Raw genomic sequence first — 15,943 nt, forward strand, 5'->3', positions numbered from 1 at the left:
AAGAACAATCACACATTTGCTGATTTTGTTGGATCTACACTGTTAGTGTATCCCTGTGGTTTAGAACAAGAGTCACTACAGTTTTCTCTGTAGCCATTGCTGTAGTCAGTGTTCATCTGCATTAAGGACTGTGCTAGGAAAGGAAGCAGAACCTGCCACCTTGGCAGTGGAGAGTTACGTGGCTTTTTGTCTCTGATATAACACTTCAAAGCACAGTCATAAAGAAGGAGTTTTCCAAGAGATGTAGGAAAATAAGGAAGACCTGTGGGGCAGGAGGACATCTATCAGGAGAGTGTTTGGTACCATTTGTCCATGTTCAAGAGATATAAGATCTGCTTCTGTATGGATAATCACAGATGTTTTCAGAGACTGGATTTTGAAATTGGTTATATTTATTTTAATAATTTGGAGTGAGTATGTCAGAAGAAAGGAGGATATTGAACCACAGGACCATGAGAACAGTATATATACATACATATATATATATATATATATATATATATATAAATGACTGTACTTGACCCCTCCTGCAATTTCAATTTTAAATCTAGAAAGTCCAATATCAGCTAAAGTATCTGGGACAAAAAAGAAGTAGTTCCTTCTGCAGTGCTCATGACAATAACAGTGAATAAAAATCAGACATTTAAGAATCCTCAAGCAGTCAAGTAATCTTGGAAAAAACCCCAGATATCAAAGAGCAGGCAACAGACTTTGCCCATAAAATTGCTCCACTGTTTGTATTTTGCATTTTTTCCATTCACTCATTTTTCTGTCTTCTCAGATGTCGCATAAATCCCTCCAGTGAATTTTCTACCATGTCTAAAATAAACTCCAGACTTTGGAGGGCATGATCATTTGAAAAGGCACTTGATATGCATCACTGTTTTCCACTCCCATATATAAGTAAAGCATAGTTACTCCTGGTGTATGGTTTCCATTAAGATTTCTCTTCTGACTGTAAACCAAAAATTGAGAAAATAAAACCTACTTGTTCCAAAATACCTTACTGCCTCTTGTTTCAGTGCATGAAGAGCAATTGCTTTAGATTCAACGTGACTTCCTCTCTATATTGGTTTGGGTTTTTTTCCACCAACAGGTCTAATGGAGCTGTATATACTATTTATGTAATACTAAAGCAGATGTCTTTTACTTGAGCATAGTTCTGGTTTCTATTTAAAATTTATGGAAATTTATCATTGGTTTCAGGTGGGAGGTGGCTGGGTCTGAAATTAATGTGACAGACTGCACTCCTGTCTAAGCAACTCCTTGAAGTATAATAAGAGTGATGAAATTCAGGAGAACCAATGACTTTTTTCTGTGGTAGATTTCCAGAAGGTATAAATTTTGGTAGGGTGGTCACAAAGCTAATCTGTAGATGATGTCAGTAGGCAACAGTACCCTTGGCAGCCTGGACATTGCCTTTGTAACAAAACCGTGCTCTTAACTATATGGGTTCAGTGAGAAGACACCAAACATTCATATAAAAATTGAAATGAGGTTATATGGATTTGAATTAGCTTTGGTCAATTCAGTACACCATTTCTGCCCACACTTTCTCCCCAAAACCCACATCTCTATCCCTGTCATGACTCACACACCACCTGGATTTCTGTTTCCGTGTCCCTGAGGTGATGCCTTTGCCCTATATCTTCCTCCATCTTCCAAATAAACTCTTTAGAATCACATAACCACCCTGGGATTGTCCCTGACAACCAGGAATACTAGCTCATATGAAATTATAGCTTCAGTTTACCCACTTGAAAAATGTGACTAGTGGTATTGTCTTCCTTCATTAAGCTATTTGAGACTTATGGGAATGAAATATATTACATGAAAGAAAAGTTGTGGATGCCCCATTCCTAGAAGTGTTCAAGGCCAAGTTGATGGAGCTTTGAGCACCTAGCGGAAAGTGTCCCTGCCCATGGTAGGGGGGTTGGAATGAGATGATCTCTAAGGTGTTTTCCAATCTCTGTGATTCTATAAGAGCTCATGGCTTTCCTTTGTGTGTGTGTTGACCATGCTTCCCTTCTCTCTATACAACAGTTTGCCCTTTGTATGCTCACTGGAGTGAATCCTTCTCTTACAATCATAAGTTTGAATCAGGTCAGACACCTTCAAACCCTTGGTCTAGTTATGCTATCTAATGTTAAAGTGGAGCTGAGCATGGATCTGAACACATTATTTACTTCTCTTCTTGGAAAATGTCTTATGTGTGTATTTTTTGGGCACAATTGCCTCGAGTTTTACACAGTAAATCTTGCAACAATGCTGCAAAATAGTCACAGGAACTGGCATGACATTTCAGGAAATTTTTCATATTTAATGGCACGCTATACAAGAGAGTAAATAACCAGGCCCTGTTCCAGTCCACTTTACAACCCACTCAGGTTATAAGGTTGGCTCACATGACAATTTGCTTTGGACTGAATCATCCACAGAGCCTGAACTCACAACCTCTGCAACTGCAATTTTCTATGACGACCTAAAACCACCAGGTTCGTTGCCTCAGAGGCAGTAAGAGCCTTATCAACCTCCTCTGCACTTCAGCCAACAGGAAGAAAGAAAAAAACATCAGGAAGAGCATTGTGTCAAGTGTAACCCATGGCCCAAAAAGCCCTTGGATCTGTTTTGTCAAATGTGTAAGCCTCACCTGTCCATTTCACTTTACAGTAAACTTCAAAAATCAGAGATCCTCTTTAACATGTGCTACTTAATGCAGTACCTGATTCCTTGAAAATTAATTCACCTGACTCTACAACTCATGCAAACTTGTGTGATTTATCTGCTTAAAACAAGACAAAACAGTGCTTTTCATTTCAGAGACAGTGAGAGACAGAACAAGGACTAATGTATCCTGTGATAAGGGTGTTGTGTCAGTTGAATATTAAAACAGTCATATAAAATCTGGGTGATATGCTAACAGCTAAGCAGAGGCAGGATAAGCTCTGCAGGAATGGCAAAAAGCCACAGATATTTACAAATATATTCTTTGCAAAGGCCACAAAACGTTCCAGATTAAAATGTTCACCTAGTTTCAACTAGGATGAGTGAGTCAAAATCGTGTGGGGAAATTTTTATCCAAACTTTAGATGGATTTTTTTTTTCAGCCAAAATCTTCCTTTCAGGCTTTCTCTTTGAGTAGCAGGAACCATTAGGATCTGAGAGGGCTCAAGTCCTCATGTCTAGTCTCAGTACACCTGCACAATGGGGTTCTGGCTAGTTGGACTTGGCTAAGTTGCACCTTTTAGTAAAAACTCTTTTTTTTAGGCATCAGTGGTGGTGTTAGGACTCTACTGGTCTCTCTAGCTTGATTCAGTCTGAACTTAACTGTTGTGGCATGCAGTGAGGGTTGCTTAGCATTTACCTGAATAGAATTTCTTGAGCTTTCTTTCGCAGCGACTCAGATGCTCACCTGCAGATACTCATAATTTATGAGCTGGGCATGGGAAGCTGAAGTCGCTCTCCAGTAACTATTCCCCTGGGTGAGAAGTGATTTTGAAAGGAAACTTTCATGGAAGAAACCAAGGTCCTTTGTAGTCACTGTCTTTGCATGGTAATACAACCAACAAGTGGTGTTAAAACAACTTTACACCAAGCTTAATGACTTTGCCTTGCTCATCTCTTTAGCGGCTAATGAAACATTATGAATGTAAAGCAAATACTGTGTTCAGGCTAGTTCACGATCCACATGACATCTGAATGTGCTGCATGAATTATTCACGCTGTTTTTTCTTCGCTAGTGTCATCCTTCCCCATCACAGACTAAGGCTCCTTTTCTGGCCGCTAGCAGACTCCTCTAAAGCTGTTTCTGTTCCACTGAGGAAAGTTTCATTTCTAGTGTGTCAAAAACATACGAGCCAGGTCACCCAGTAAATGAGAAGTGATAAAATATTAATATGCTCAAGGAAGAAGGGAGAGAGGGGAGGAGCTGGCAAGCTTCCTCCCCATGTGAGTGAAGGTCTTCTTTCTCCTTTTTTATTTTTTCAACAAAGTATCCCAAGAGTATTGCGCTTTTCTGTACCACTGCTCCTTCTTCTGCTTCAGCTTATAAATGAGCTAGCTGGATAGACAGTGTTGAGCTGCTCTTGAGGCAGAAAAAGCCTGTTTGGCACAACCCAAATTTCCTCAAAATTAAGGTGTGCTTAGTTATAGTGTTAGCATTCAGAACCAACCCTACTTTGAATCACTATGGACTACCTCCCCCACCCCTTTCTCCAATCTCTGTTGCCAAAAGCAGTGTGATAATTGCTGTTTGACCTCTGTGACCTTTTTGCAGCTGGAAAAATAAGGGTATTCAATTTTGACCTCAAAACCAATATAATCTCTTTTTCAGCATTGACCCACTGTTTGTCTGTTAGCAGGAAGCCAATATTTACACTGATTTGGTAGACACATAGAAAGCAGATTGATAGAGAGTCAATCAGCATGCCAAATACTTTGCTCTTTGCCCTCATGAAAGGCTGGTGAATCTGCTTATTTGTTTGTTTGTTTGTTTGTTTTTTTGGTTGGTTTTTTTGTGGTTTTTTTTGGGTTTTTTTTTTTGGTTTTTTTTCAGTTTGGTCCTGTATGATTGTCTCACCTAGAGGAAAGCTGATGAATTTGTCAGCACCTCATTTTAATCTCTATCACTCCAATGAAGACAGTGTTTTAACTTCTTATTTTTAAGATTTCCAGGGTTTTCAGAGTCACACAAGTCTCAGTCTGACAGACCAAGGTATACAATATGTCACAGCATTGATGCCCGTCAGAGAAAATCTAGAGATAGAAAGCAAGCTAACACATTGATTGAAAAGTCCTTGGACCTTTTAATATGGGAAGAAATAAGAAGTGTGAGTGTAATTGGGGTGTGGAATATTTGGGGTCCTACCCCCTCACTAGCAATAACCCAGAAGGGTACAATTGGCTCTGCATTGAGAAAGCCTGGAAAATTACTATGCCCCTCTCTGGACTCCTGGAACAAAAAGATGCATGAAAGTTGTTTATAGGAATGGGAGGTAAAGCTTAAGTGATGGGAAGTTGTCAGAGTTTATTGTTTTTGGCTGTGTGTGGAAGTATTAGAGTATATACCACCTTGAAGTGAGCTTTTCTGCAAAATCCAATGGTTGTGCTCCCTTAATTCTTCATACTTTGCCATCTTAACTTATTGCTAGTTGTGTGCTAAGTCCCTATGCTGACCATGTATTGGGGTCAGTCATTGCAGGTGAGCCATGGTAACTCATCCTTGTACTATCCTTCCTACTCTTAAGGTCCCTCCCAAGGCATTGCAACAGGCTGCACAGGAAAGTCGTGGAATCACCATTCCTACCTTCTCAGCTATTATTGTTAATCCATGCAGGCAGCATAAACAAAGTGACATGTTTATTAGCTCACATTCAGATGTGCTTGATTGATAGCTATACAATAGTGAAACATCTGCAACCATTTTCAATGAAGGATGCTGTTTTGTCATAGTCAGTTGAACGTCTGCATGTGGCTGAAGAACTCAGGGTTACACACCAGCTGTTACTGCAGGATTAATGAATGGCATGTTCTGTTCACACAAACTGACATTGAGCTAAGTGACCACATAGAAAAAGGATCTTGATTAGTAATTGACTAAGGACTGAAGGCAAGGAAGTCAAAACTGCAAGCATCCAGGGTCTTTCTTAGAAGGCATTTTATTTCTAGACAGGAAATCTTTTACTCCTTTGAGAATTATGACCGTAATATTTGCTCTTCTCAACCATTGTAATGAAGACATATAATAGTGGTAGTGCTTTTAATTATTTTATGAGTGCTTAAGAAATTGAATAGGGTTTCATGTGGAAGTAGGTTAATTTCCCAGGTCCATCACAGATATTTTATATAATAGAGCCCAATATAATAATCTTTGAAGTCAAGAAACATTTTCCATCAAATTCAGTGTTATTTAGACTAGCCCTAACATCATAAAATTCGGCTCCTAATTCTCATTCTTTACTTACCTTGGTGGTGAGGGAAGCAGAAATAGAAAAACAGAGCTAACAAAACTTATTTGAGTGTTTGTGATCAACATAAATGAACAAAAGCTGTGTAGCCTTCCAATACTCAGTGAGTATTTGGACAGACAGCAGATAAAATCTTTTTACAATTAGTCAGAATAAACTTTCTCTTTGCTTTTTGGCCAATATAGTACATACTATTCATATGTGACACTGCTCTGTATTATGGAAAATGGTCCGTGGTAGAACTTATACTAAATTGGATAAAGCTCTTAGTTTTAAAACATCATTTTTTAAAAAATATCACTAACTAGAAGGATACATGAAGCAGCACTGGGAAAAAGTTAATTTTTAATGCAGTTGGCATTTTTTTTTTTATATACTAATTTACTATATAGAATATTTATAAAGGATAGAGCTTGGCATAAACTCTCTTTTGTGATAAATCTTTTAAGAGAATGACAGTGAGGTTCATATGCAGAAATTCAGAAAGAATAGGGAATATGATTTCCTGAGATGATTTTTCACTGAACTGTTAAATTTGAAATCAAGCAATCTTATGAGCAATGCTACAGAGTTGAGCAAGGTCAGATTCTTGGACACTGCCCAGAAATGACAATTAAAGTCAGTGGAAGTCAATTAATAAAATCCCCATTGGAACCTGATGCAAAAATGCCTTACCTCTGAAAAGTCAGTGCTATCAACCCCTTTTACATCCTGCACTGCTGTTTTCTCCTAGTATCTCTTTGCATATATCCCTATAGGGAACAGGAAACAGGGAGTCTGTGCCCAAAATTAGTAATAGTGGACCTCTGTGATGTCTAGACTAAATTTGTGGCTAAAAATCTTGGAGTAAATACAGGTGGCTGGTACCAGAACAGATCTCTGATAGCGCCAATGGTTTGCCATCCCTGGGACAAGGGGGTAGTTTCTTTGTAGTTGGGAGCACATTGGGTATTGTTGGAGGCTTTGAGACACGAGCAGGGGTGGCTTGAAGAGGGTGGTCTTGCAACTTGTTAAAGCCAGTGCTCAAGGGGACAACTAAATCTGAGCTTTTTGATCTCTTGAGAATAGAACTCAGATTTTCAGGAATTAATTAAAAAAAGACAAACTGAAAGAATTTAGGGGAACTTTCCAACTTGTAGAGGCCGAAAAGACATTGGTGCCACAAGCCCAGCTGTCATTATTCCCCAAATGTGGGATTAGTTTTTATTACATTCTATATTTCACATACTGCATCCATCTGTCTTCCATTCATTCCTTCTAATCCTTGAGAGAGTGAAATGAAATTGGAATATCCCTGAACTCTTTTAACTTTGAAATTGGAAGCTGAAGGTTCACTAGGTTGATTCCACGTTATAGGAGAAAGGACTTGCATAAACATGTTGTGATGATCCACAAACATTAAGGTCATTTGTTTTGAAGACAGATTTCTAGTTTGCATTTTTGCTGTCCACTGGTATACTCGTGATCCAGATACTAGTTTAGAAGCTTGTCAAAGGTAACTTAAATAATTTCATTATTCATTAACAAAAGAAAAATAGTTTAGGGATATTTTGGTAAGTTTATCCCATTCAGTCACCTTTAAATATATATTAATTGATTTTTTCCATCGCTGTAATTGATTAAAGTTTAGTTATTTGACACACATTTAAAATATGAGAAAAATAATTATGAATGGCAAGGCATCTTATCCAGAAAGCAATTGTTCCATTAAGTCTTTCTCTTCAGTGAAGTATTAGGGTCCTAAAGCATCAATCCTGTGAAATTCTAACCACTGGTTCTCATCTGAGAAAAACACTTGCGTATGTGCTTACAGATGTCCTAAAATGTGACTGAGCTGAAAGCAGAATATTTAGCAACTAAAAGGTACCATCCTATTTAATGGTTGTTTCTGATGCAAGAAAGAGACATCAAATTCATTCTAAAGTGTTACCTTAAAAGAAGAAGAAATAATTAATTCCTTTAATGCAATCGATAATAGGATTAATCCCAGAGAGGAAACATTTGCTGGAGCAAAGATGCATTACATAATTCCACTGTAGTTTATGAATAAATGTTCACTTTGTTCTTATATAATTATCTATGAGGTTAGTCCTCAGAGCAAGCTTGAGGGATTTCAGAGACTTGAGAAAACCTGGGAGAAGCTGCCAGGGTTTTGGTGGAGGTCAGGTGTGGAAGAGGAAGGGAAGCCAGGAGGGTGTCTATTTGTCCTGGGAGAGATCATGCCTCTTTCTCTCTCCCTCTTTCTTTGACTGAAGCAGCTGGATCTGCTGGCACAGGTGACACTGTTGCCTGATTTGCCTTCTGGCTTGAGTTAGTTTTGGTAGCTCATCACTTTTGCAATGTGATGTACAAAATGCTTTTCTTACACGTGATTTGCACAAATCATGACTAAGGCAATACATTGCACTGAACTGACAAGAGATAACAAATGACACAAAGACAGGCAATCAGCTTGATTTTGTACTTGACTGCACCAACAGGGTGATAAATTTGCTACGAGACATGCTTCTGCTGATAGTGAATTTCAGTTACAGAACTCATGCACTGGGATGAGAGAATTAGTAGCTTTATGGTGAGGACAAAGCAGTAGCTAAAATCAGGGATTTCTTTTCTTCGTTCGCGAAGCCCAGCCATGACTGACTTTTCACTAGCCCTATCCTGCAGAAATTTATTGCTTGATTTTTAATGTTATAGTTATTGTCTCTAAATCAAAAGAGAGATTAAACATTGCTTTTGTTAATCTGAAAACCTAGAAATCTGCATTTGCTGGCATAGACCGATAAATATATACCTGACGAAAACTGTCTGAGCTCTTTAAATTGGGCTTGTTAAAATGAGAATTTTCAAGTCACCTGTCTGGGTTTTGTTGACATTTGGCAAACCCAGGGTTCAAAACCAGTTGTTTTACTCAGAGAATATTTTGTTAGATTATGGCATGATTTATTTTCCTAACCTTACATGTCTCTGCTGCAGTGGCACAGACTATTAGCTATTGGAAGTAAAAGAACATTCCTGTTATGTTTATTTCTCCCTACATCCAAACAAACAAAAATGTCTCCATGAAGGATAAGAAAAATCTATTCATTTCATTTAGAGGAATCTCAATTTCCTCTCTTTTACCAGCTCAAATATTAGTGAGGGTTAATGAAAACAAAACAAATGAAGCTCAGTATATTTTCATAAACTCTGTTCATGTTGCTCAGTCTCAGTCTTTCTGTGGAAGTCAGCAATCAGTTTATGAGCCCCCATGCAGAAGGTTCATAAGAAAAAGATTTTTAAAAATGGATAATTTTGTTTATTTATATATCCAATATTTCATAAATGGGAAGTGAAAGGAGGAGAGACAACATCATTCTCTTACTCAACTTGTTAGTCATTCACCATGAGCAAGAGCACGTTGGTTCAGCATTTCATGGGGAGAGGATAGCCTCACTAGTGAGAGGAGTGGATCAAAACCTATGTGCTGCCAACACTTTTTCAGCTGTTCTGAGTCAAGCAAACTCCTGGAAATACAGAGGGTTTCTCAAAAATAACTGCAATAACTGTGAAAAATGTCTTAAACACATATTCAAAAATAATCCTCCCTTTGATGTGAGAGAAAATCTGTCTCTTCCCCTTTCCCCAGTTTTCACTCCTGTTCCTGTCATACACTTTACCATGGGAGGAGAAAATCATCTCCTCACATGCTGAAAGTAATGCAAGATTGGCCCTTGATTCTGAATATCTTAGATTGCACACAGTGCAAATTATCCAAAATGAGAGGCATGTAAGACTCGCAGAAGTTCCCTTACCCATCAGTAGCTGACATCAGATATCACTTATACAGGTAATTAGTACTCATCAGGGATAGATCAAAGTAGGAAGCCAGACTGGTATTATGCAAACTGTCTAGCTGTGGAGAATAGTAAGAAGTCCTATTAGTTGGAGAGAAAATTATGATGGGAAACTGGCAGGCTGGTGAGCAGGGATGCAGCTAAGGGAACACCCAGCCTTCCTCCATCAAGTCTCTGCTGGAGGATGAAACCAGATCAGCAATGCCATGGAATCACATGTGTCTGACAGCTGTAATTCACATCAATCAATGGGTCAAAGGGCCCAGCTCTCAAAGGACAGTTGGCAAACCCTACATAAAGTGCTGGCTCCACAACTGTTTTCTCTATGTCCAAGTCATATGGATTAAGATGTGGAGGTCCTAATGAGTATGGGAATGTAACACCACCTCCTAAGGGTACAGGCAGCAGGATTGAGAGAGATGCATTCTATGTGCAGGTATGATGAAATTTCACACTACTAATGGGAAAGCTGTGGCTTTTTGCAAGTTCTGTCTTCTTAAAATCTTACATGTAACAAACATGTATTTATCTGTGTGAAAAATGAAAATGAAAAGATAGATTTAGACACCTGCTATTGCACTAATGAGTTTTGACATGAATTTAAAACATTCAATATATTCATAATTACCCAAGGTAGAGTTAGTTAGCAGATTCTTACATTAAGAAGCCAGAAGGTATGGGGTGATCATCCAGTCTATCTGCAATACAGGACAATGTAAAAAGTCTGAACTAATTTCTGTTTGAACTAGAACACCTTCATCAGTACATTTCAAACTTATTTGTATTTAACTTACAACACACATCTCCCTATTTTTCATGCATGGCAGTGTTCTACTATCATAGCAATTACTAAACTGATGTCAGATGAATAAACCTATGAAGAGACTTGATATCACTCTTACTCATTTAAATAAACTGAATAAAAAATATATTACAGGATCTTCACTTTCTCGTCAAGCTCCTATTGCATGATTTCGGGAGTAAATTGGAAAGCTAAGCCAGAATTTACTCAATCACAGAATGGTTGGGGTTGGAAGGGACCTCTGAAGATCACCTGGTTCAATTCCACTGCTAAAGCAGGTTCCCCCAGAGCAGATCCATGCACAGGATCGCATCCAGGAGGGTTTTTGGATATCTTCAGAGGAGGAGACTTTCTGGGCAGCCTGTTCCAGTAAAGAAGTTCTTCCTCATACTCATTTACTCATTTACCCCTGAAACTATTACTTTACATTTACCACAGAAAACCTGATCACCCCAGCGGATTTGATGGTAAAGAATTTGTACATGAGAACCAGATAGTGTAAGACTTTTATCCAAAATGAAAGGTATAGTTAAATAACCTTTCTTTGACTTTTTTTTCTTTCTCTTTCCAAAGAGCATTTTGCATTTGTAATAGAGGATACTTGCTTATCTATTTCTGGAACAGCTTGACTGCCCTGACAAAGTACCATTTGACCTCTTTCCTGGCTTTCTTTCCAAAAGTAAATATCCCATAATATTTGACACTGTTTACAAAAACATTACTGCAGTACATTAGATTACATTATTCCTAGATGCAAGCTTTTAGATTTCCTTTTATAGGAACCCAAATTTTACTTCATGTAAGTAGATATGCACCAAAGTCTTAGAGTAACTAGAGAGGAAAAGAAAAAAATTAGTTGTATAAAGTTAAGTCCTGAAAATGAGCTGAAGAACTACTGCTTTTTAGCTATCAATTGAATTCTCAGTGATGGCTGAAGCAGAGACAGGAATTAATTAAAACACCCAATTGATAGATACATTCAATAGCATGAAGGTCCAGCTGTGTCTGAGGGACCTTCCTGTTCTATGGAAAGGAAAAAAACAAATAATATTTCAGCACTATCCTTTTCTGTGAGCTATTTCTTTTCCTAAAATGACTGTAATGATTTACAAAGACACATTTACCACAAAGCTCTTCATAAATTATCCTTATAATGACAAGTCAAGTGACTCTATGGTTTCACTAATTGAAAGGAGGTTTGAACAGATTTGCTTTGTAAAGTAGTGAACAGGAAAGAGAACTTTTCCTGTCCTTCCAGTTCTCCACCTTTATTTCCCTGTATGATCTCAGATTCCCCTGAAACTAGTCCTTTGATGTATTTAGGGAATTCAGGATGGTTTGATCTTCAGTTATTGCTTGAATCTTAAATTATTCTTAGAACAGCACTGTATTAAACAATTCCAATAGGGTTTCCACTGTGCAAATGAAGGGTGCTGTCAGAATACACTCCCCTGTATTAGGTACTCTCATGGCACTGTTTTCTTGCATGTCCGACTCTTATGAGGCAAGAAATGTGTTAGGCTGTTAACTTCAAGGAGAAATTATTTGGACAGAGGCAGGCAGAAAAAGACAAAAAAAAAACCAAACAGAAAAAGTGGGGGAAAAAAGAGAACAGTGAAGCTTTTGTAACTGACTGATACAAAGATAGGAATAAGCATAGGTTTTTTTGTTTAAAAGCAAGCCCAGGTGTTGAAGCTTACAAGTGCAATGATGAATGAATACAGCACATGCTGTCTATGTGAACATAGTCTATATGTTCACTTTTTCTTTTCCAATCTTTTCAGCACAGGCACAGCACATCTATGTGTTTTAAATTGGTCAGAGCTCCATTGCACCTTATATATATTAAACAAATATCTCCCAGGACACAGGTAGCCAACTTCTGGCAACAACTTTCTCCCAGAGATGACTTGATTGAAAGTGATAAAAAATATCATTTGAAACTGCCCTTTTACTGAAATTTGACTTGAAATACCATAGAAATTTTCCTAATAAATAAATAAAACCTCTGCTTGATGGAAGTTTTTTGTTTTGTTCTTTTTAATTTCAAATTTACCTGGTTTGTTCTTGTCTTTTTTAAAAGTTAGGGGGAGAAATACAAAGAAATATGCAAAACCACCACAGAAACTATGATTTTAGAATATTTTCAAGGAAAAAAAAATATTGTTCAATCAGTTTCACAAATCACCAGATGGTTTAAAATCAAAACAACCCTGACTACAACCAAACTTTCCATGACATCTAGGAGTCTAGACAAAAAGCTGCAGATAACGCTGCTTTCCTTCATGTTTGTCTAATACAAACACTATATCTTCACAACAAACAAAAGTGTCTACACCCAAGTGTATAACTTGTTATATGCCACTGTCAACAAGGCAAATTGAAATTTGAAGGATAAAGTGTTATAGGTGAATGCCTGATGTGCACTGGCTTTCACTGGGTGCCCCACCTGCTTCATTAAAAACCAATGACATAATTGCAACGAGCAAAAAAAATTCACTGACCTAACTGTGCTTAAAATGTGGTTGTTTCATTTAACCTACTTCAAAGGCTGGTACTGAGCCTGAGTATTGTAGCAGGCTAAATACCATTCATTCATGATTGTATTGTTCTGTATCTCTGGGGATGGATGAGAAGATTTTTATTGAAGTTCTAGGCAGTCATGAAGAATTGTAAGCTGACATCTAGCGCAGGTATTTACCTGATTTCTCATCCATCAGGAAAAACAAAACTGCTCTCTGCTGTCCACTGCTATGTATAAGCAAGGCATGGGCTAGTGAGGAACATAACAGTGGTGGGCAGTGCTGACACAACTCTCAATCTTGTGAAACTCCATTTTTTACTCTCTCCTTAAAAAAACAAACTACCTAAGGTTAACCATGGCAAAGACAAGCCTCTCAGTGTGAGCTGGAGATAAAAGGTGTAATGTTTTTTGTGTATCTGCAGAGAGCTGGACAATAACTCTTGAGTGAACTGTACCATTTGTTTCAATGAGGAGTTAATTCAGACACCCAGGGATAACAATTTATTGTGACAACCACGTTTTTCTCTCAGATCGTAGTCTCTCTCATGCAGATTCTCTCATCCTGCCCTGCAGCTCTCTGCTGTGTGTCTTCCTACCCAGCAAGTAATTCCTGATGGCACAGTCCAGTCACTCTCTGTTCCCCTCTTCTGGGGTGAGGAGCATTTCCACACTGCCATGCCAGCTGCTAAAGCACTATGGTTTGAGTATGTTCTTACATCACTCCCACCATCACATCAAATTTACAGTACCATTTGACAAATCAGTGTGTGCTAAGCCTGTGCATCCTTTGGAGCCAGATACAACATCACAGCAGGGAAGCAATGGCTGTTGAACCCATCTCACACCTGTAAAGAACTGTGTGAAGGCTCCTGACCCCTCCATGACAAAGACAAATGACTGAGTTAAAATCCTTTTCAACAAAGCCTTGTTGAACTCTGAGTACTGTGATGGATGCAAAGACATTCTTGGGGACTCAGAAGCCTGTCCTGAACCTCTTGCAGTCACTATGGGACAACTTCCTCACCAGTTTCTCAGCTGTGGCTGACTGCACAAATGCTTTCACTGTAAAGTCAAACAGCATAATTTAGCTTAATGTTAAGGTTGCTTTAAGATGGGCTGAGTAACCTAGCACAAGGCAGAAAAGATCTGAGACTGAAATAAAACATCTTTGGTCTGGAATGCCAACTAGAAGATGAGTGGATAGTTTTGCCTTGTTGGTTTTGGGGGCTTTTTGTGTTTGTTTTTGTGTTTCCCCCCTCCCCCCCAGGCACCTGCAGGTCTTACTAACTAGCCGAACACTTCTATTGTGTCTTGGAGAACAATAAACCAAGTTAAAATAAACTGATTTCACTAGGGTTTAAATCAACTGTATTTTGTCCTGGAAGGTGCACACACTCTTCTCTCTCCAGACATGCAAATGGCTATTTGCTGAGCACTGCACATTATGGAAGGACGGTATGAGGCTCTACCTGTGCTATATCTAGAGATTTGTAACAGGTGTGAAAACAGTTCAGACATGGCCACAAGTCAGGTGATTACACTTGTATGGGCTCGGGATGGTACCAACATAAATTGGTAGATGTGTTTTGTTTTCTTTGTAGAAAGGCTGTATCCATGCACTGTACTTTGGGAAGGAGATAATCCTCACCAGGGAAATAGAAGAGATTGTTTAAAGAAACCTCACCATGGAATACCTTTAAGCTACAGACAAAGTCCTAGACATGACAACCAAGCCTAGAGAGATCAGTATGAACATTGTGCTTCTCACTGGTGGGGAACCAAGGAGAAGTCAAGAAGCCAGGACAGCTCTCCTTTATAACTCTGCATGATATACCTTGAAGAGTCTGGGGAAGTAATGGCTGGAAGCAGGTGAAGTCCCCTAAAGTCTCTCCCACAGATTGTTCCCTCCTACCCTGTGCAGAGCTCTACCTTTTTCTTGTCCTTATGACAACAGTGTATTTCTTTTCAGTGGTAAAAATGGGAATATGTATTTTTAATATACTTTTTTTTTCTCCTTGGCAACTACAGATTGAGAAATACAGAAAAGAGAATAAGGTCTTACCCCTGTAAGGCCTTTGAAGAAAATGGCTTTTAGAACAGCCACACTCCACTCACTAATTGTCTAGTATTTTCTCAAGGTCTAGCAAAGGGCTTGAATCAATAATAAGTTGCACACAACAATCTAGACAGGTTAACTAGACTTAGAATTCCTGTCAAAGTACATGACATTAATTAACATTATGAAAGCAAAATAATAGAACTACCCCATAAAAACTGTATTAGAAAGGAGATAGAATAACACAGGTCATGTTAACTTAGTGCAAAAGGAAAAGGAGGGGGTAGCATTTTTTTCTGGTGAGAATTAGGAAACTATATAGTTCAGAGGCTATAAAGAGACCTGAAATATCTCAGATCAGAGGCCTCAGGTGGTCCCACATAGGCAAACTGGTGGACTCAGGTGAAGTTCCACTGAGAAATGGTGGAATGTTACTTAATGTTACATTCAGATGGGCTAAATCCCGTTGCAATAGTTGGGTTTTGATGTTTACTTTGCTCTTAAAAAGAAGAAAGAAGGGAGGAAAAGAAAGACAGAAAGGACAATATACAACATAAGGAAGAAAGAACTAAAAGAAACAAGCAAAGTGGAAGAGACATTCATCCTAGCAGGGCCTACGCCTGCCTTCCTTTTTTCCTGTGTCACTAGTGGATGATCATGAACCAGCGGGAAGAAAGGAAATGGGAAGGGGAAAGAGGGAGAAACTGTACCTTGAAGGTGTATAGGATTGCTGCTGGTGTGTGTGCTACTGTCAACGCCACT

General features: G+C 38.5%; 1 long non-coding RNA gene across 1 annotated transcript in view; it reads right to left on the reverse strand.

Moving 5' to 3' along the window:
• Positions 1-12,439, reverse strand: part of LOC135418225 (uncharacterized) — a 36,294-nt gene extending 23,855 nt beyond the window's left edge. The window contains exons 1-2 of the long non-coding RNA XR_010432347.1: positions 11,579-12,439; positions 10,458-10,493 (exon numbers count right to left, since the gene is read on the reverse strand). This is a non-coding gene — a long non-coding RNA (uncharacterized LOC135418225). The remainder of the gene's footprint in view (positions 1-10,457; positions 10,494-11,578) is intronic.
• Between the last annotated feature and the right edge of the window lie 3,504 nt (positions 12,440-15,943).

The sequence above is a fragment of the Pseudopipra pipra genome, chromosome 8, assembly GCF_036250125.1.
Source record: "Pseudopipra pipra isolate bDixPip1 chromosome 8, bDixPip1.hap1, whole genome shotgun sequence".
NCBI classification, from domain to species: domain Eukaryota; kingdom Metazoa; phylum Chordata; class Aves; order Passeriformes; family Pipridae; genus Pseudopipra; species Pseudopipra pipra.